Source organism: Lissotriton helveticus, chromosome 6, assembly GCF_964261635.1.
Source record: "Lissotriton helveticus chromosome 6, aLisHel1.1, whole genome shotgun sequence".
In the NCBI taxonomy this organism is placed as follows: domain Eukaryota; kingdom Metazoa; phylum Chordata; class Amphibia; order Caudata; family Salamandridae; genus Lissotriton; species Lissotriton helveticus.
This window is the reverse complement of record NC_136067.1, coordinates 2,087,681,871-2,087,703,691: the sequence shown is the minus strand read 5'-3', so window position 1 is coordinate 2,087,703,691 and position 21,821 is coordinate 2,087,681,871. Positions and strand designations below refer to the sequence as shown.

General features: G+C 45.4%; 1 long non-coding RNA gene across 1 annotated transcript in view; it reads left to right on the top strand.

Annotated features, from left to right (window-relative positions):
* LOC144762054 (uncharacterized) overlaps positions 1-16,451 on the top strand; it is an 89,830-nt gene extending 73,379 nt beyond the window's left edge. The window contains exon 2 of the long non-coding RNA XR_013596026.1: positions 15,648-16,451. This is a non-coding gene — a long non-coding RNA (uncharacterized LOC144762054). The remainder of the gene's footprint in view (positions 1-15,647) is intronic.
* Positions 16,452-21,821: the final 5,370 nt, after the last annotated feature.

Sequence of the window (21,821 nt, the reverse complement as noted above, 5' to 3'; positions counted from 1 at the left end):
CCTAGGTTTGATGTGGAGGCTTTAAAAGGGCCCCGCGTGGGGAGCGCCCGGTACGGTTTTGTGCAATGGGCGGTGGTAATCTAAATGATGAGGGGGGGGGATCGACAGCGTTCAAAGCACATCGGCGTGCATAAACACGAAAATGCTTTTATCTACCACGTACTTGACTTATCTCTCTGAGATGCATTCCCTTGTGTTTCGGCAATGGTAGTCTGTTCATTACATAGATCGCCCGAGGGCGGTAGTACAGACCGCGCGTAGGAAAGGGTCAAAAGCCAGGGGTATAGGAGTATGTAACAAGCGAGCCATTTAATTGAAAAAACTAAACGTGACAAACGGTTGCAGGATCAGTGAAGGTTGATTTTATAATTGAAAGTATAACAGGATCAGTTACAATAAAATCATCCATACGCACACCATGGGCGAGTATCATGGGTAACATTATTTCGAAGCTTTATTAATACAATAATCAATAATGAAAATTCGACATCAATAGGGTTGTCCGTATTCCTAGTCAGTACCCTTCCCCGCCCGCCATGTGCACAAAGACCGCATACATCCCCCATAACGTCAAGGCTAAGTAACTAGAACGTCATAAGGAGTTGCAAGTTGCTCCCATACTGGCGCCATTTTGGTCGAGGCCAGGCAGGTCCAGAGTATAGTTCAATGTCTCCAATAAGTAGCGGCAGGACCAGAATCCCTTTCGGCAGTTCTGGCTTCGTCATTACGAGCACTAGAAAACAAGACATTCTGGGCAATACCACCCTTGACGCAGCCCTTTATTCTACAAGCATTTGCAATGCAATAGGTCTCACATTAGGAAAGTTGAGGTATTGGTATTGTAAATGGCAAAGTTTTTATTTAGGTTTCTTTTTTTTTAAATAGCTAAATTAATAGCTTCGTCATTTACAATGCCAATAGTTCTAACTTTCGCAAATGTGATACCTATAGCATTTGTAATGCAATATGTTTTGTATTTACAAACCGCGAGAGGACAAAAAAAAGCTCCAGACCACCACCTCCTCCAAGGCCTTCAAAAGGGACCTCAAAGTTCTCCTCCTCCAGAGACACCTCCAAAAGTAATTCACGTCCTCTTGCTATTTGTGAGGAAGACTTCCCACTACTGATAATTTCTACTTTCCATGACCATGGAAGTGCCTTCCCAGTGTATGCCTGTGATTGGAGGGTCTGCCTTTTTGCAGTATTTTCCATGTACTGGTGTTCGGTGCCCTTTTGTAACATGCACACACCACTCTGCCCTTGCAACACACGGCTGCTACCTCTCACATGTCTTTGCCTTTGATACTTGCACAAGTGCCACCTTGCCCATGTAACGCTTGTTCCTGAGCCTGAGTGTCTAGCACTTATTGCAGGACTATACCTCTAATCATACTCTGTTTTCTCTTATAACTGCACACTTGTCACTTTCATTTCCTCTTGTGCACTTTTGACTACCTCATGTATTTTGGTTGCTCACAATTTTTACTCAAGTATTTTGTTTGCTCACGATTGTCACTATTACCTTTACTACCTCATGTATTTTTGGTTGCTCATCGTTTTTACTACCTCATGTATTTTGTTTGCTCACAATTGTCACTATTACCTTATGTAAGTAACGTATGTTTTTGCAACCTGTTCTTTTGTAATGTTTCTCATTATGTTTCATTTCTGTTCCTGTTGTGAAGCCTCCAACGCCTTCGGGTAAAGTCCGCGCTATATAAAAATGCATAAATACATGAATAAATAAATACCGCCTTCGGGTAAAGTCCACGCTATATAAAAATGCATAAATACATGAATAAATAAATACCGCCTTCGGGTAAAGTCTGCGCTATATAAAAATGCATAAATAACTAAATAAATAAATACCGCAAATCAAACATCCTCGTCACTCTGCCGGCCTGCGACCAGGAAGTCAGGCAGGCCGGCGCGACAACCGGAAACAGGAAGTAGGAGGGCGGGAGCCTACCCCGCCTCCCACGGAAGAGCCGCGATTGGAGCCGTGTTTGGAGCACTGGAGCAGGCAGGAGCCTACCCTGCGCCCCAGTGCCGAAAGAGGGAAGAAGAGTCCTGCTGCCGGGCCCTGCAGCTGAGGAGAGCCGCCGCACGAAGGAAGCCGGTGAGTGGGTTGCTGAGCTGCGGGGGGGGGGGAGCATGTGTGTGCGTGCGCGCGTGCGGGGGGCGCGGGCTGTGTATGTGTGTGTGCGTGAGTGTGTGTGTGTATGTGTCTTGGAGTGCGTGTGTGACTGTGGGGGAGGGTGTGTGTGTGTGAGCGAGTGTCTGTCTGCACGCGCATGTGTCTGGCACGGGATGCGACGTGCGCGTTCGCGCACACGAATCCAGGAGAAAAAGCTCGTACACCCTCTTGTCCTCCTTCCCCCCAGACTGATCGCTATTGGTCTCCAGCTGGACAAATGCATCCTTGCGGATGCATTGCCAGCGAGACCCAAAAAGAGAAAGGTTAGAAAAAATTGGAGGTAAGGTGAGAAGGGATTCAAAGAAAGAGCCCAAAGGAATTTGCAGACAGCTGAGGGGCAGAGAGCTGAAGTTCTACCAATTGATGAGTGCACGTAATTCACCTAGTTTTCCTTTGCATTCTGGTATTTGTAGTATTCATTATTCATTTGTAAACAGAAAATGACAAGTATCCGAATGTAAACAGAATATGAATAGATGAACTGATTGCACCTCACACGTGGCCATTTGAAAGCACTAAAGTGAGAGATCTAATGGAAAAGGGCAGAGGATTGTTGACAAGGGTAAGTAACTGAGTGGAAGAGGTACTAAGTGAAGGGAGAGAAAGATCGAGATGAAGTGGGACAAGGAGGATAAGGGAATACAGAGGATGTACTGAAGGTCAGAAAGAAGGGAGGCAGAGATAAGGATCTGAAGTTTTGTCAAATCTGGTGCGAGGAATTAAATTGCTACAATTTTTGTCTTTGCATTTTGGCATTTGTGTTTTTGCATTCTAAACTAAAATTCACTACTGACGTAGGATAACTTGAAATTTTAAAGAAAAAGGATTGGAAAAATCGCAAGTAAAGGCAAGGGAGTGGGTGTGGGAGGAAACATACTGGGCAAGTAAAATGGAGGGATGTGAGAGTCATGTGAATTAAGAGGAAAAGGAATGGAATTAAAAAGTAGGGAGATGCATGGGAATATACAGAAAGAGAGGTATAGAGGAAAGGAAGGAACACAGAAGAGGGAGTGTGGCCCTGTCTCCTAAACCCTTTTCAATCACACAAGCATCAATCCCATAAATCCTTTCTCCTTCTATACCATACCCCATGTCCATTTGTACCCGTCTGCTAATACCAGCCACTGAGAAGCATGGCAGAGGAAGGGTCACTGCACTACACACGGGCCACAATATGGGCACTGCACGTATGACCCAGGCATGGCCCCTCAAAAAGAAAGGACATTGCGGGGATTTATGATAAATACATTTCAGACATTATGGTAAAATATGCACTACTTTACTCCATTTAAAAAAAAAAAACTATTCTCAGCCGGAGATTTCCCATGAACGTCCCTTGCGGCAGTCGTGCTCACTTTCTCCACTTCCTCACACAGTATAATTCAGGACTTGGGCTTACCTTACATGCCACCACTTTCAAAGTTCACCAACCGCCACTGCAGTAGACTGTGATCTTTGAAGTTTTAGGATTTCCAAAAGCTTACTATACAGAAGCATTTGCGTGACAGCTCACACTTTCTTGCTATGCCTTTTGCAGTGGCAGCATAAAGAATACTGATGAAATGAGGTAGACACATGGTTTAGGTTAAAACTTAGGTTTGTTAGCACCCACCGGGAGGCACAGCCAGCAGTAAGTCCAGAGCTTCTCACTCTGCCTGTTGCCAGGTTCCTTCCAAAGGTTCTAGTGACGCATCTAACATTTCCATCGATGCACCACACTTAAAGGGCAAGTTACCACACATTCTAAACACATTCTAAACAAAAAGCTTTACAGCGGGTCAAAGGCAACGCAAAACAATCAATATACATTTTAGGTTTGCAGGATAAATATAATTGCAAGACACAGGTGTAACTTGACAAGTTGAACAAAAATCCTAAATCTGATTTCTGATTGTACAGAAGACAAAACCATAAAGACTACTTCCCTGCAAACGATAACCAAGCTGTAAATTGTAGGAGAAGATAGAATATTAAACGCACCTACGTTTACCAAGCGATGTAGTGACAGCATTTTAGAGCATAAAAGTAAAATAAAACATTTTCTTGTGAATATGTCCTGCCAAAATACAAGGTGGATTCGCAGTATAAGAAAATGTTTTACGGCCGCAAAAGTAAAGAATATTTTACAAAAAAAAGCGTTGCAGAAGGAAAGTGGCCAGGCAAAGACGTAATTATGTGTTCTCTTCCCACAGTTCTGTCCCGGTCTGTGGGATTAATAAGCAGAGAAAAAGTCTTACCTAAAATCAAACACACATTAATGGGAAGAAATATTTCTGAAAGAGATCCAGTGGGAAAAAAAAGCATTGCCAATGTCAATAGGTCTAGCCTATGAACGCCTCTTCAATCACTGGTGTGTATAGTTACTACATAAGTTGCGATATATGCACTCTGTCACTTATCCATGCACTTATGCCTCCATTCATCCATACACTGACTCATGTTTGCTTTCACTGGTTTACCCACCCACAATAAAAGTCATGCATAAACTTAACTATCATATGCAAGATAAATTGAAAGAATAAAGTATTTAAAAAAAAACATGCCGCCGCCTAATTGCGGCATTCAAATGCATGCAATCAAAATCAAATTGAAAATAACAGCGGTCAGTGTCTTTGAAATGATACTGTACATAGTGAATTGTTTTACATTTCTAACAAAGATACCATGTTTAGAGGCAATGTGTAGGTCATCTTGAAATGGTAAAACAGTCATACACAATGTATAATACCATTCCATGATGACTAGCTGGTTTAGAAGCAGTGGCCGCTCGAGATGCAGGATACTGCAAATGAAATGAGGGACAAGCAAGCATCCCAAAAACCCTTTCTGGGTAGTTGCAATAAGCTCTGAAAATCAAATACAATTAAAAAAATACATAAAGAAATAAATCCCGCCTTCGGGTAAAGTCCGCGCTATATAAAAATGCATAAATAACTAAATTAATAAGTACCGCAAATCACCGCCGTCACTATGCCGGCCTGCGACCAGGAAGTCAGGCAGGCCGGCGCGACAACAGGAAACAGGAAGTAGGAGGGCGGGAGCCTACCCCGCCTCCAACGGAAGAGCCGCGATGGGAGCCGCGTTTGGAGCACCGGAGCTGGCAGGAGCCTACCCTGCGCCCCGGTGCCGAAGGAGGGAAGAAGAGTCCTGCTGCCGGGCCCTGCAGCTGAGGAGAGCCGCCGCACGAATGAAGCCGGTGAGTGGGTTGCTGAGCGGGGCGGGGGGGGAGCATGAGTGCGCGCGCGAGTGGGGGGGGGGGAGCATGTGTGCGCGAGTGCGGGGGGGCGGGCTGTGTATGTGTGTGTGCGTGCGTGTGTGTATGTGTCTGGAGTGCGTGTGTGTGACTGTGGGGGAGGGGGGTGTGTGTGAGCGAGTGTCTGTGCCGTGTGCCTGTATGTGTGTGCCTGCGTGTGCATGCGCTCGCCTGTGTGTGCATGCAGAGGGGTGGGGGCTGCCTATATGTAAAGCGCGCTGATACCTGATTCGGTTGGGGGCTAAAAAAAAAATATAAAAAATGGCTGTGAGTTACTCTGTGCATGCGCGGGTCAGAGCAGCGCTCCTGCGGTGAAAACTGCGAGGGAAACGCTCGTGACACTTTGGTGTCCACATTCCCATTAACGGGCAACAATAGTCGTCGAGACAGACACCCTCAATGCTCACGCATTGAGAGTACGTCTGCTCGACCTAACAAGATGGTGTCTTTCAAAAGCCAGGGGTATAGGAGTATGTAACAGGCGAGCCATTTAATTGAAAAAACTAAACGTGACAAACGGTTGCAGGATCAGTGAAGGTTGATTTTTTAATTGAAAGTATAACAGGATCAGTTACAATAAAATCGTCCATACGCACACCATGGGCGAGTATCATGGGTAACATTACTTCGAAGCTTTATTAATACAATAATCAATAATGAAAAATCGACATCAATAGGGTTGTCCGTATTCCCAGTCAGTACCCTTCCCCGCCCGCCATGTGACCGCATACATCCCCCATAACGTCAAGGCTAAGTAACTAGAACGTCATAAGGAGTTGCAAGTCGCTCCCATACTGGGCCCATTTTGGTCGAGGCCAGGCAGGTCCAGAGTATAGTTCAATGTCTCCAATAAGTAGCGGCAGGACCAGAATCCCTTTCGGCAGTTCTGGCTTCGTCATTACGAGCACTAGAAAACAAGACATTCTGGGCAATACCACCCTTGACGCAGCCCTTTATTCTACAAGATGGTGTCTTTCAAAAGCCAGGGGTATAGGAGTATGTAACAAGCGAGCCATTTAATTGAAAAAACTAAACGTGACAAACGGTTGCAGGATCAGTGAAGGTTGATTTTTTAATTGAAAGTATAACAGGATCAGTTACAATACAATCGTCCATACGCATACCATGGGCGAGTATCATGGGTAACATTACTTCGAAGCTTTATTAATACAATAATCAATAATGAAAAATCGACATCAATAGGGTTGTCCGTATTCCCAGTCAGTACCCTTCCCCGCCCGCAATGTGCACAAAGACCGCATACATCCCCCATAACGTCAAGGCTAAGTAACTAGAACGTCATAAGGAGTTGCAAGTCGCTCCCATACTGGCGCCATTTTGGTCGAGGCCAGGCAGGTCCAGAGTATAGTTCAATGTCTCCAATAAGTAGCGGCAGGACCAGAATCCCTTTCGGCAGTTCTGGCTTCGGCATTACGAGCACTAGAAAACAAGACATTCTGGGCAATACCACCCTTGACGCAGCCCTTTATGCTACAAGATGGTGTCTTCCATTCAGAAAATATTGTTGGCAGCATTTTGAAAGGAAATATAAACGGCCGTTCTCCTAGTGAGTCTCACATTGTTACATTTATGAAAAATGTTGAAGAGTAGTATGTTGAAAATCTGAAGCCATCGTTCTACAAACTCTCAACCAGGAAGAGTCACCAAAAGGCAAAAAGTTCTGCCGGACCCCGGGAGCCGGCCGCCTATGTCGGGGGCGATCTCAGGCCACACCAGGGCAACAAGACTTGGGGAGGGTGCAGGAGCCAAGCGCCCCCTCCCAGTCCGCGCCACCACACCGCCCCTCGGGGGCCTCCGTCAAGCGGTTCAGGGAGGCACCGCAGGCAGCGGTTCTTCAGATCAGTGGCTCTCACCGCAAGGCTCCCCTCCGTCAGCAGCGATCGTTGGCGCTGTGTTTGCGGCCGGAGGCCCCGCCTAGTCAACGCCTCGGCCTCTCCATGTCGTAGGCCGCAAGAGTGGGCGCAACTCAGCTGGCCGAGCGAGACTTGGGAAGGGGGCAGGAGCCAAGCGTCCCCTCCCAGTCCGCGCCACCACACCGCCCCTCGGGGGCCTCCGTCAAGCGGTTCAGGGAGGCACCGCAGGCAGCAGTTCTTCAGATCAGTGGCTCTCACCGGCAAGGCTCCCCTTCGTCAGCAGCGATCGTTGGCGCTGTGGTTGCGGCCGGAGGCCCCGCCTAGTCAACGCCCCGGCCTCTCCATGTCGTAGGCCGCAAGAGTGGGCGCAACTCAGCTGGCCGAGCGAGACTTGGGGAGGGGGCAGGAGCCAAGCGCCCCCTCCCAGTCCGTGCCACCACACCGCCCCTCGGGGGCCTCCGTCAAGCGGTTCAGGGAGGCACCGCAGGCAGCGGTTCTTCAGATCAGTGGCTCTCACCGGCAAGGCTCCCCTCCGTCAGCAGCGATCGTTGGCGCTGTGGTTGCGGCCGGAGGCCCCGCCTAGTCAACGCCCCGGCCTCTCCATGTCGTAGGCCGCAAGAGTGGGCGCAACTCAGCTGGCCGAGCGAGACTTGGGGAGGGGGCAGGAGCCAAGCGCCCCCTCCCAGTCCGCACCACCACACCGCCCCTCGGGGGCCTCCGTCAAGCGGTTCTGGGAGGCACCGCAGGCAGCGGTTCTTCAGATCACAACAGAGTCTCATGCTCGATCGATTGAGCTGGCCGAATCAGGCAACAAGAAGGTGGGGGGGGGGCACCTCTTGCTCAACCACCACCTGAGGAGGTGGTACTCTCTTCCTAAGAGGTGGTGGTGGTGGTGGGGATGCACCAGCTGAAGCTACAACACTTGCCATTGCTAAGTGATGAAAAAAGGTCTTCCTCTCACAAAGATGAAAGTCAGAGTGAGGAAACAAGGAGGGGTTTTCATCATTTGGGACAAAAAATAGTTCTAAACCAATGAAAAGTGTTATTATTAGGTCACATGACCTAGCCTTACATCATTAGGAACCCAAAAGTGAAATGAACCAATGAAAAGTTTTATTAACAAGTCACATGACCTGTTATGCTTACGTTACGCGCTCCGCGCCGCGCCCCGGATCGCTTCCGGGAAGCTGCGGTTCGCGCCTCGCGCACCGGAGCACTTCCGGGTGCGCTAACGCGGCGCGTCATATGACGCATTACGCGACAACGCGATACGTCGCGGTTACGCGACGCGTCACAATGTTGTTTTCTAACGCGGCAGTTGCGCAAACAGAACGTTTATCGGCCAGGCATATGGAATACATACACATTCATACCATACAATCAGGGCATGTACGCACAGTCACACCATACAATTTTTCACGTTCACAGTGATGGTCTGCACTCCATGCAATATCTCACAGCGCTTGTCTATGTCTTTCCCTACATGGAGCACGGTGCGGTCCATGTCCACTCCATTCTTCAGTCGGAACTCCGATGTAACCTACAGAGGAGAAAAGAAAGGGGGGGATACAGCATTCAGAGGATGTCAGCGCGCGCAAACACGAAAAAGCTTCTACTTACCATGTATCAGACTAGCTGCAGGAACGTGTGATACAACAGATCTTGGCTATCCCTTTCGCATTATTTTTCTGTGTAACATATCCTCCCCTTCTTATGATGCCAAAAAATGTTTCATTTTGTTTGTCTCTAAATTCGAGTTCCCTCTTCGTGTATTTGTTTCTCAATTAGTCTTATTTTATGGGACAAAATACCACACCTTACATTCGGCAGATACCTTAAGCTACGGTCGACCATTTTCTAACAATTCTGGAAAAAGGGCAGGTGTGACGGATACAAATTTCAATCAATCCAAAATTCAGGCAAAGGGTCTGCATTATCTGTCTTCTATTGTTTGGGAATACAGCCATTATTCTAAAATCCTACCAACCTAGACGATTGTTATGACGCTGATTCCATACTTCCTTCGAAAACTCTTTTTTGCAAAAATGTCACTATACAAATACGGGCCTACAACCATGTGGGCCGGCCACGGAGCAAACTGGAATCGTATATGATGAGGGGACCTTTACACTGTAGAAAAACGTAACGGGCGGGCCATTAGGTTGCAGGAATTAAGGTGTCTAACAGTTGCCGAATCGGTGGACGTTAATTTTATAATGAAAGTACGACAGGACCAGTTACAATGAAATTATCTAGATATACATTTGCGGGCAAGTACCATGAGTAACGTTAATTCGAACTTTCAATAGTACAGTAATGAATAATACATCAGAACTTAATATCAATAGGGATGTGCAAATGTTCAATCAGTACCCGTCCCCGCCCGCCATGTGCTCCAAAACTGCATACATATCTCGTGATATCAAGGCTGAGCAACCAGTACACATCAAGGAGTTGCGAGTCTCATTTATACCGACGCCATTTTGGGCGAGGCCGGGCAGGTCCAGAATATAGTCAAAATGTCTCCACCAACCAGCGGGCGGAACAGAACCCCTTTCAGCAGTCCAAAAAGTTCAGTTAAATGACAACAGAAGGGACAGGCAACAAGAACCATCAGTCAAAGAGGGGAGGGCAAGTTCTTCTCTACCGGGTCACGTTGGGGCTCCACCGGAACTGATCGAATTGGTAGTCTACAGTGTTTCTGGATGTATCAGACTGAAGCTGGCGTCAGCATGAGAGCACCCCGTGGCTACGTCGTGGCCATTCCGCGAGCAATCATGGCAGTCGCTCCCCACCGGAAGTCTGCGGGAGTCGGGGGCCCCGGTGACTCTTGTAGTATCTTCAAGGCTGAGGGGACGCTTTTGGGAATGGGGCCCATGCCCTAGCAGTCAAGCGTCCGAGTTACAGGGTTTCCCAGCGCCATCCTTGCAGGCCAGGCCCAAGTCTGTGGAGCCGACCGCCATTTCGTGAGCTCCGTGGCAGCCGCCTGTCGCTGTACCGCAAGAGTGGGTGCAATTCAGCCGGATGGCGGGTGAGACGCTGTAATAGCAAGAGCAGGCGCAACTCAGCTAGCCGAGCGAGGCACTGTGCCGCAAGAGCGGGCGCAATTCAGCTGGCCAAGTGAAGCGCTGGGGTGCAACTGAGAAACCTCCAACTGGGGAGGTGGGGGAGGCTCGTTCGCGCCGCCTTTCCCTTCCAGTGCACCCCACGCCGTCTCCTGGCGCAGGTATATGTGATGGTCGGACCAGGGCACCGCAGGACGTGTCTTCAGGTCAAACGGATTGTGGGACAAGGTCCAGAATGGAAGAGTCACCAAAAGGCAAAAAGTTCCGCCTGACCCCGGGAGCCGGCCGCCTATGTCGGGGGCGATCTCAAGCCACACCAGGGCAACAAGACTTGGGGAGGGGGCAGGAGCCAAGCGCCCCCTCCGAGTCCGCACCGCCCCTCGGGCCCTCCGTCAAGCGGCTCAGGGAGGCACCGCAGGCAGCGGTTCTTCAGATCAGTGGTCTCACCGGCAAGGCTCCCCTCCGTCAGCAGCGATCGTTGGCGCTGTGGTTGCGGCCGGAGGCCCCGCCTAGTCAACGCCCCGGCCTCTCCATCTCGTAGGCCGCAGAGTAGTCGGGGAGAAATCCCGGGAACGGCGGCATGCATTTGGATCGATGTTGCAGCAGGCTGCCATGTAAATAGTTATTTAATAAAACGTTTTACCCTGTTACTTTGCTGGTGTGTTGTATATATTTATAATATTTGCATAGGGTTTGTCGTTATTTTGGGCGGGGTGGGCGGCGGAGCCGAGCTGTCTTGCAGCCATCATGGCGTCGAGCTCGGTTCCTCTCACTAGTTTCATATTTCTTATGAGGGGTTGTTCCTAATGTTTCTATTTTAGCGAGGTCAAAAAGAGATCCCATTAGTGGCCTACTGATTTTGATTGATTCCTTTTCTTTTTTCTAACGATTTTTCACTATCTGCAAAGACTAAACAGAGTATTGCGACTCTGTGCTTGTTTGTAAATAGAGAATGAACCAAAGAGAACCAATTCCAAAACAGTAAATGCTTGGATAACAATCAATCAAATGGAGAGGGAAGCAGGCACGACGGATTACAACGGGGGCAAAGGCCTGCGTTACCTACCCTTCACTATCTGCAAAGAGAGAATACTCCTAAAAAAAAAGAGGGGGGGAGGGGGGGGGGCAGCGTTCAAAGCAGATCAGCGTGCATAAACACGAAAATGTTTTTACCTACCACGTACTTGACATTTTAAAGCTTTTGATATTTGCTAAAAAAAAACATTGAAATTCACTGAAAAAACCATAGGTTATAGACCATATATAGTTAGGAATTAGCATTTACAAAACCTTGAAAATTCACTGAAAAAACCATGGGTTATAGACCATATATAGTTAGGAATTAGCATTTACAAAACCTTATTTTACTCACACAAAACCATTGAAATTCCATTTATAGTTAGTTGCACTAACTATATATCGCGCACCCGCAATCCACTGCTGATGATGTCACATATTACATCATTCATGACATGGTCAGTGACATCACTGATGACATCACTGATGACATCTCAAATGACATCACTGATGACATCTCAAATGACATCATTGATGACATCACTGGTGACATCTCAAATGACATCACTGATAACATCTCAAATGACATCACTGATGACATCACTGATGACATCTCAAATGACATCACTGATGACATCTCATTTGACATCAATGGTCACATCACTGATGATATCATTCATGTGACAATACAATGCATCTCCTCACACTTTAATGTAACCTCTGTTACACCCAGTGTTAAATACAGAATATAATTTTTTAAACCATTGACACACCAATACTAGTTACTACATACGCACTCACTGATTCCTACGTCTACACACACATTCACTCATTCACCCATACAATCATTCATACATACAATCACTCATCTTTACAACACTATCATATGCACTCATACACCTATACAGACACTCACACTCTGCCACTCATCCATGGAGTTACTCACACACCTAGTCAGTCTTGTAAAGAATCAATCACACTTCCATTTTCTAATCTATACAGTTAAACATAGAGTACCTTACATTTTCAAACATATACTAACACATTCTTACTCTCTTATACAATCATTGATACAAGAACACATTGATCTGCACAGAGTCACACATCTCCCAGCCAGCCACACACACACTCAGTCTCCCATACAAATACTTGGACAATCAATCAATAACCCATATAGTTACTCATATAGCTACTGATCAACACATGCAGCAGTTTACAGAACAACAGACATAATGATGCACAAATTAAGACAGTTTAGTCACTAACCCATGCACTCAGTGAGACACATTTAATCACTCACTCATACAGTCAGTCACGCACCTACTAAATCCTTCATCCAGACACTTATACATCTACTCATTCTTCAATATGTAAAACATATTTAAACTTTACAGAAACCCACAGTCACTGGATGATGTCATCAGTGATGTCATCAGTGATGTCATTTGAGATGTCATCAGTGATGTCATCAGTGATGTCACTGACCATGTCATGAATGATGTAATATGTGACATCATCAGCAGTGGATTGCGGGTGCGCGATATATAGTTAGTGCAACTAACTATATATGGAATTTCAATGGTTTTGTGTGAGTAAAATAAGGTTTTGTAAATGCTAATTCCTAACTATATATGGTCTATAACCCATGGTTTTTTCAGTGAATATATATATACATACATATATAAACATATATAATCTGCATATCTATATAAATACAAATATAAATGCATGCATACATATACATATATACATACATATGCATGTTATTTACATGAAAGTTTGAAAAACACTATTAAATGCAAAGCTAAAAAGCCACCTCATTACAAACAGAATGGCTTTAACTTAAACGAGGGCGAGATCTATTGCATTTTCAATGCTTGCTTACTTTGGTTCCATCAAGAAGGCATTCAGATGTGTCACACATTTGCCATACATTCTGAATGTTAGCACTCAAGTTGCTCATTATATCACTGTAGTAAAGCTACTGCTCACCAGGGAAGTCTGCTGCTGGTATTCAAAGTGCATGTTTCAGTCTGCATGTCAGAATTATTTTAATGAAATAGAAGAGGATTTGAGAAGTCACTCAAAATGTGCTTTAATTTTTCTTTCTGAAGCACTAATCATACTTTCTATGGCAAAATGAACCCCCTCATTTTGTTCCTTTTTAAATTAAATGTTTTCAGACTTACCACTTCATTCCAATCAAGAAGGCTTCTGGTGTGCCATACTTTTGTCATAAGTAAGATTATTAGCGCTCTAGTTGTTCTTTCGAATACTCTGGGACATTCAGTCATTGGGCTATACTTGGGCTACATCTGGGTGATATTTGGGCTACATTTGGGCTCTTTTGTCACTGGTGGCCATCTTGGGAGACTGCATGTCGAAATTTTTAATGAAATAGAATAGGATTTGAGAACTCACTCAAAATGTGCCCTAATTTTTCTTTCTGCAGCACTAATCATACTTTCTATGGCAAAATATATCCTCATATTGTTCCTTTTTAAATTAAATGTTTTTAGAGTTACCACTTCATTCCAATCAAGATGGCTTCTGGTGTGCCATACTTTTGTCATAAGTAAGACTGTTAGCGCTCTAGTTTTTCATTAGAACACTCTGGGAAGCTGCAGTAGAACACAAAGGAATCAACTGACAGTCTCTGTCCTTGTTGGATGTACATGTTTTACTGAGAATGTCAGACTTCATTCTCACATGACTGAGAAAGATAATGTGAATTTACAGAATTAAATATGCTTTCAGTTTAGCTTACAGATCCCCTTCAAAACCACTGTGGGAAAAGCATGAGATAATAGTTTTCTTTCAAACATGATTCATGATATCCCAGCAGAAGGCTTTTTCACATGGTAAAATCACCTTAGAACACACCACAATTCCTAAAATGAGTATGGTACCATCAACAAATGATTTATAATGTAACTAAAGTCCTAAAACCTTCTATTAACTGCAATGCTTTTTAATGAGGTGCTATAATGTATATTGGTCCCAAGATGGCTGTCAACACTTCTGGGCCTGGGGGGTCCTTGTGGGACCCCCTGAGCAGGTCCAGGGGGTCAGGGTGCTTCTACCCTGCCCCCTTTTTGAGTTCTACACGTTTGTTTTTCTGCTTTCCTGTGCCTCAGTCTACCGAGGCACAAGATAGCTGCCAACACTTTCTGGTTTGGAGTGTTGACAGACATTGGCAGCCAATCAGAATGCAGCTCGTGCTCGGAAAGGTAAGCTTACAGTAAGCTTACACGTAAGCTGCTATAGATATATATATTTTTTTTCTCTTTTGATTTTCTCAGGAACTACTGGAGGGATTTTCACCAAATATAGCAAAGGCACTTCTGTGTAACAGTCCCTACAATTTTGCCAAGTTGGGTGTAATTCCGTTCAGTGGTTCGGGCTGTAGACTTGTCAGAACGTCCTATGGAAATTAACATGGGGAAAACACGTTTTGGGACCCCACTTTTTTCTCAGCCCCCACTTCATGAATCCCCCCGAAACTTTCAGGGAAGGAGAGCAGCGGAGCTGGCCAAAATTTTGGAAAATTACACGCAAATTCCTCAACCAGCGCCAAAGTTATTCCCAATAGAATGATGCGGATTTCCTATGGTAGCTAATCCTAACTATATATGCCTACTGGCTATTGCCATTAGGTAATATATATATATATATATATATATATATATATATATATATATATATATATATATATATATATATATATATATACACACATATATATACATATATAATGAAAGAGTGAAGCTACAAAAACAGAGGAGCTTATTAAATGGAATCACTCATGTTTGTTAAAAGGGCCCTCACTCACCAACCTACTTGGTGACATACTTCATCATTGGGCCCCCAGCAGAGAGGCCGAGTGCCTCTCCGGTGTGTTACGACGCCTGATTGCAGCGGAGCAGGGTTTTTTGGGTGACAAGTGCTGGTGCATGAGGTGAGATTAAAATGGGCTTACTGCTTCCCAAGAAAATTTTAATTAGGTGGAGAGTAAGGCCAGGTTAAAAGGTTAAGGTGGATGCGGTGATTGAGTAAATTGTTCAAGTGCATCCAAGGTTTAGAAGGTCAGGTTTACATGTTTCAGCCTTTGAATGGTAATTGCCAGGCTTTCGTCAGGACCGGAGACCATGGCGGTGTGCACTGGAGGGTTGGGTTGTTAGCTTGTCTATATCTTTACAGCTTCATAATTGTATTGATTTTATTCTTCATTTTTTCCTCAGTTGGTTAATCTGCTCCTCCACCACCCCCTAACAATGACAAGCGCCGACTCCGCCTGCGCTTGTCACTGGAGGCGCCGGACAGATCTCGCTCTCCTGTGACCGACATCAAGAATCCTTTCCAGAGTCCACTGCATGAAGGACCCTTCGATGAGGGAAGGATGTGCTTCGCTGACACCTCTGCATCTTTCTGATCATACCCCTTTAGACAGAATATTAGACAGCCCTGTGTGAACCCAAAGCATTCAGTAACTCCCTGTACATTGAAGATTACTTGTGGCAGACAGACACGTGTCTGGATAAGATCTACCCCTGGTCTTCTGGAGATAGATTTGCATAGCCCAGCTCTGACAATACCATCTAGCTTGCTCAGCGGTGGGGGCTGTTTAGGGACCATATGGAGACCACAGCACATCATGAGTGTCTGATAAGAGTATTTGTTGAGCCAGACACAAGCCTGATTTACTTTTAACAATACCAGCTGACCCCCTTGACACTGTCCCTTGGATGAGGGCAGAGCTCCCATTGACACTGTCCCTTGGATGAGGGCAGAGCTCCCCTTGACACTGTCCCTTGGATGAGGGCAGAGCTCCCCTTGACACTGTCCCTTGGATGAGGGCAGGGGATATGGGAAGATTTTGATCCAGGTGTTGTGTTACTTTCCCTTCTGTCTGTCTTCCATCTATATCCTTGTCTTGTACACTGTGTTACTGTTTCAGAGAAAAGGAAGAATGCCTTCCTTGTAGTTCTGTAATTGATTAAACCAATGTTGAAACTTCAAATACGCAATAAAATCTTAATGCTTTACCATAGTGGGGTGTCATTCTTGTTTGCACTGCACAGAGCTTTTATTACTGTACATCACACTAAAGTAAACAGTGAGGTTTTAATGGACAAACCCTGTGGGAGCCAAAAACCTTTACTTAATTGTTTGCTCTGGTTCATTGGCCCATTAATGTAAGTAAGTAAGTAAGTAAGTAAGTAAGTTCCTCGAAACAGTGCGAAGACCTTGCCACATTCTTCATTGAGAAAGTGAGGAAAATATATACTTCTTTTCCTCAAGATGAGCCAGTGCCCATTAACACTTCCAACTCTGCAGTGGACACGTCGAAACTGTCAAGAATACCTGACATATCCCCCGACGACCTTGCAAAACTGTGCAGACAGGTTAAGTCTGGCTCCCCCACAGACCCCATGAGACCATCCAAATTCCTGGACTCATTGGAATTTTTTCTTTCCTCGCTTTCTAGCTTACTCAATCTCTCTTTTTCCTCAGCTGTGGTTCCCACCCGCTGGAAATCCGCTTGGGTCTCTCCTATTATTAAAAAGCCCACATTAGACCCCACAAAACCTGAAAACTACAGACCCATCTCGCTGCTCCCCTGGACGTCTAAACTGGCCGAAGCTCATGTCAATAAAGTGCTATCCCATCATATGCTGTCCAACCACGTCCTTGATCCTTCCCAAAATGGCTTCAGGCCAGGACATAGCACCGAGTCGGCCCTGCTGACCACCACGGAACACATTCGGGACGCCCTGGACGCTGGTCAAAGTGCCGCGCTGATCCTGTTGGATCTCAGCGCGGCCTTTGACACGGTCTCACACAGCATATTGCTGACTCGACTTGAGGCCATAGGGATCAACGAACTCGCCCTTGAGTGGTTCCGGTCCTTCCTCAAAGACAGGTCCTTTCAAGTTTCAGCCCCACCTTACATCTCCCAACCCCATTCCATCGAACAGGGAGTCCCCCAAGGATCGGCGCTCAGCCCATCACTTTTCAACCTATACGTCCAGCCTCTTGCAGCAGTGGCAAAAGAGTGGGACCTTACGCTTGTATCGTATGCCGACGACACACAGCTGGTCATCACACTCTCTGAAGGCCCTTCCACCTCGGCCACTAAATTCAAGGATGGGCTAGCGGCAGTTGCACAGTGGATGACAAACAACTGTTTGCAGCTGAACGCCGGGAAAACGGAGGTGCTTCTCCTTGGCAAAAACCCTAGCCATTGGAGTGACCATTGGTGGCCCTCTTTGCTTGGTCCCACCCCCGTGCCGAAAGACGTGGTGAAGAACCTAGGTGTTTGGCTCGACTCCTCTCTTAACTTCCAGTCCCACACAAAGAAAGTGGCAGCTACGTGTGTGGGCCTAATGAGAAGTCTTAGCCCGATACTCGGTTTCTTCGACTCTAGAACCCGCCAACTCATCATCCAGTCCATGATTCTCGCCCGGCTGGACTATGCCAATGTGCTATTCTTAGGGGCAAATAAAGCAGAATTAGCACGGATGCAGCGTATTCAGAACTCGGCCGCCAGAGCAGTGGTTGGCCTCCCACGCAGGTGCTCGGCCAGAGCTACCATCCGCAATCTGCACTGGCTGCCAATTGAATCCTGCATCCATTTTAAAACCCTCACCACGGCGTTCAAAATTCTTTACTCGGACTGCCCTGAACTCCTACGCCCGCTCCTTGTTCCCTATACCCCTCAGCGTACTCTACGCTCTTTAGGACAACACCTTGTGACAGTCCCCCGTTCCAAGCTGTGTAGAATGGGTGGACGTTCCTTCAAGGTCTTGGGGGCAAGACTGTGGAACTCCCTGCCTCTACACATCCGCACCCTAACCAACTTAACTGCCTTTCGGAAAGAATTAAAAACGCATCTCTTTTCCCTTATCTAGTCCTCTGTTGGTTATCCTCCTTCACCCCTCAGGTACTGGTTGGGTTAGCGCCGGGACGCCCCGTTGCTGGGGCAGCTGTTTGCGCTTTAAAAACTGGATAACATAACATAAATACAAAATGTATGCCACAATTTAAAGGTATAAAGTCTTGAAAATATACTTCAGCTAAAAACATTATTTTGCTTCATAAATGCTAAAAAAATACATTAGAATCACAGAAATCATATCATTCACATTAAAAATAAACTCCATAAAAATATCTACACCCTTTGCATTCAATATAACACCAGGACTTGATTAATTGTAAGCTTATACATCATGCCTTCTGCAAAAAGCTGGATACAGCAAACAGTATGCAAGTATTAGTATCTGTTTTGCATGTCATCAACATCAGCTTTATTTTGCTGAGTTCACACCATGAAAGTATATTAACAACATTAAAAAAATATCTCAATAAAAATGCAATACTAGACAAAACGTTGTAAAATGATTCATTCAAAACCTCAGTTGGATATTAGAAATGACAAAAATAGGGTGGGAAAAAGTAAAAAAGAATCATAGGAACTGATTTGGATCTTGGCAGATGGGATACTCTATCACATAGGTGACGGACATGCCGTCCGCCAAAATATGAATCCCATAATACCTTATGGCATTTAGATTTCACATCCACTGAAATCTGAATCAGGCCCTAAGTAGTCAGACAGCTTGAAAACAAAACCAAGTTGACTGTTCGGGTTGGTTAAATAAATCGCAAACAGTCTACTAAAACCTCAGTTTTGGATCTGGGGAGTATTCGGCCTGTGGGTTGAAAAAGCCTCCGAGGAGCCAAGAGATATACATAGGGCGATGGATAACAGTGAGTGTCTTCTTTCCAAGGCTGATATGTCCAAAACTAACCAGGTAACACAATTCAATATCTCTTCATTCGATCACATAGCAATGGATCATAAAAAAAAGACATCAAAGGGCACAATATACAATTGTGGCAATTAAATAAAGTGCATCTGATATCAATGTAAAAATGCTAAAACCCATAAAACAGTAAATACATCAAGTACCAAGTGTATATGTACCATCAACATATTAAAATGAATAAGAGTAGCAAATAAATACCATTATTAAAACAACATTGACTTTCGCAACCGTAGAGCGTTCTTAAACAAGAACCAACTGCTTTGCATACCAATTGGCATTCCAGCTGCTGAAGAAAAAGTAGCACAGCTGTCCACCTCCTGGTGTTTGGATTTCATAATAGTGGAATCACCTTTTGAACAAGGGGCCACAAAACGTACAAAACAATACTAGGTGCAACAGCGACAATGGTGAGGTCTCATCACGAGGGCGTTGTAAAATGTCAGCAGATGCAAATCCATTGCAGGGGCCTGTGCTCGACCTCATGGTCACAGGTTCAAATCCCGGTGGGTCCACTCAGCCTTTCATCCATCTGAGGTCGATAAAATGAGTACCATTGAGGTGGGTAACAATGAGCATCTGCTATTCAGCGCCAAGAGACCTCTGGGTGAACGTACGCTTTACAAATACAGATGTTATGTTATGTTAAATTGTCCCTGAGGGAAGCACAGAAATCATCTGATAGAGCAGGTCCAAAAGAGCGTTAATAGCACCCTTTCCAAGGAATTCTGTACATGAAGAATGAAGGGAGCAAATAGCGTCCCCTGTTGGGACATGGCAGAAATCTCTGACAGATGGTTTCACTACTTCCTCCCTCTCTACACAGGCCTTTCTATGGGAGAGGAAGCAATACTCTATCCACCCTTTACCCTCCTTGGTGATGCTTCTAGGGTTGTCAAAGACATGGGGAAGCCTAGGGCAAAGGTGGTCTCTCTAATACATCTGAGCTCCAGGGATGCTAGGACCATGGCGACAGGAGAGGCAGTCATAGATAAAAAGATGGCTAAAGTCAGCCTCTTAATATAGCCAAAAGGAGCACCATAGTAAAAAGGGAGCAAGACGTATATGATCTTTGACATATTCTAGTCCAAACTCCTGATGGACTATAAAATGGGAGGTAGACGGCGGAATCCCCACGTGGAGTCAACAGACTCTGTTCTCTTCCACTTGTGCCCTTATGATGTCCCTGTGTCCTCATATCCCTGAACCATATATGAGGGAAGGAAGACACTTCATCCTGAAAATGTCTAAAATAGGTTTGCCCCCCAGGGTAGTAGCTAGAGAGAAGACAGACCTAACCGCACAAGAATACCGGCTTACTCTACTCAAAACACACGGCGACCATGAACAACCTTAACGTACATCACCCCAAATAAGGGAACTGGCTCGCTCTAGCGATGGAATTCCGACAAACACACATTTTTGGATGTTATGGGGTCCACATACCATTATGTGTGTCTTTGACAGATTAGTCAATAATCAAGAGAAGAGTGTCTAGGGAGGTTTAAACCATCCTTGGGAGCACAAAAAACAACCACATTGGGATGTTAAAGAAGGCCCTCACTCACCACCTAGTGATGACATGCTTCATCATCGGGCCCCACCAAAGAGACCGAGTGTCTCTTTGGTGTGCTGCAACCCCAGATTTACTGCGGAGCGGGATGGTGAGTAAGGGCGTGTTGGTTGCAAAATGAACCTTTAGTGAGTGATGGGTGAGTTAAAAAATGTCAGTAGTGTATCTGAGATAATACTTTATTAAATGATCACTAAAGACACGCAATATTAAATTATGTGAGGAAACAGTCCACTATAATTGAGTGGTGGGTTCCTAGAGAGTGGTAGACATGTTTCTTGCCATCGAAACGGTGTTAATTTACCTGGCAATTCATCAGGACTGTGTGTGAAAAAAACCCTGGCGGTATGGGCACTCTAAGGCCCACCCTTACCTAGGGACGTGCATGTGAAAATTAAATAAAAGGTGAAAAAGTGCAAAAAAATTAGGAATGATTGAACTATTCCTAATTACTCCTGGTTTAGGAGGCTTCTACTTATCGTTTCTGCACCTGAAAAATAAAAGGACAGAGACATACAGGTAGGACAAACATAAACACTCAGAATTACTCCTGGTTGTTCTTGGTTGTTAATAGTAGATATTGTGCTCCAAGAGTGAGTAACATACTGTCTGTGGTAGAATAGCGCTATGATTAACACCACCTATTAGCCCTGGGTACAGGAGAGCTGTAAGAGGTGGGGTGTACTATTCGTGGAGCAGACTAGTAGTGACTAAGGAATTAAAACGGTGAAAATCTTCCACAGAAGGTCGTCAAACCAGCGATCAAATTCAAACAATATAATGAAAAACGATCGCAGTCAAATAAAATGTCTCACTTTCTAGGTGTTAGGAATAAACACCATGGGTCACAGGAGGGGGGTGGGAGCGTATTCGGCACACCCTGTTAAATGGCAAAACAGATGAAAAAACGCTTCAGAACAATGCAAAACCACTTGGTATGCGTGCGATCGGTACTTAGCTTTGTGCTGCCAGCTGGCTTTTACTTACGCCCTCGACGCTCGGCACCCGCGGTCTAC